We start from the raw sequence: 1074 nt of genomic DNA, 5'->3' as shown, positions 1-1074 counted from the left end.
AACTGCTTCCCACCTTCTTGCTCCTTGCGGCTACAATCTAGGGCAGTGCGTAGCCCGTCCCTTTCTGTACGCAGTCTTGTTGATGCCTGGTATCTTACCGTGCAGAGGTTTAGGTGCAGAGGTTACGGTACGGGTACATGAAGCTTTCATGATTGCAATTTGCAAAACTGTGCTTTCATCATGAAAGCACAGTTTTGCAAATTGCAATCTTTGCACGCACACAACCAAATCTTCCATTTTTCTTTATCACATCACGCTTCCACACTCACCGCCTCAGCTTCCCGTGCGCCGCCAAAAGAATGCAGAATGTTATTAATGACTCTATTAATGACTCTGCACGCTTTCCGCCGCGCCTGACAAACAAAAAAACATTACAGTTAGTCAGATTTCACAAAACGCATCTCACAAAACCACATGAAAAATCACTTCATATTCCCCTCAGCCTGCGTCTGTACACTACGCTCTTTAAAATATACGTTGAATGTCAACACCTGCAATAACAAACCAATAACAAACTGATTTTTGTACACGTCCTATAGTACAAGTCCTACAGCACAAACCCTAAAGTAAACCAGTCAGTTATACTACACACCACTGCTTGCACTCTATGTATAACTGCCATTACAGTACCCCATTGATCCCCAACTTTGGCACTTGAGGACACCTGTCTTTCGCATTCCTCACCATCCCGGTGCGCCTGTGATACTGTACCCTGGGTACCCTTACTCGACTACTTGTACTCACTACAGTTTGCCTGCCAAGGATATCTACTTGTCTCCCATTCTTTCCTCAACACTCGAGAAAAACCCCACACATCTCTGAAACATGTCACAAGTAAAGCCTTGCACAAATCTCGTTTACGATACCCTTGGGTACAGCACCCCGCACGCAAAAATCCTTCCAAACTGAATCGCGCACATGCTGCGCCCCCGCCCTCACACCCCCCCCTTCCCCCTTATCCTTACCCTATTCAGATGCGCTTACCACGTACCAAACGATACTGTGCCCTACACTTTGTCCTCACACTCAAACCTATGCCTCCTTGGGACATCCAACTAAAACCCTCCCCGCTTC

This window comes from Chondrus crispus, genomic scaffold (assembly GCF_000350225.1).
Source record: "Chondrus crispus Stackhouse genomic scaffold, scaffold_236, whole genome shotgun sequence".
NCBI lineage: Eukaryota > Rhodophyta > Florideophyceae > Gigartinales > Gigartinaceae > Chondrus > Chondrus crispus.
The sequence above is the reverse complement of the archived record's forward strand: the minus strand, read 5'-3'. Positions refer to the sequence as shown.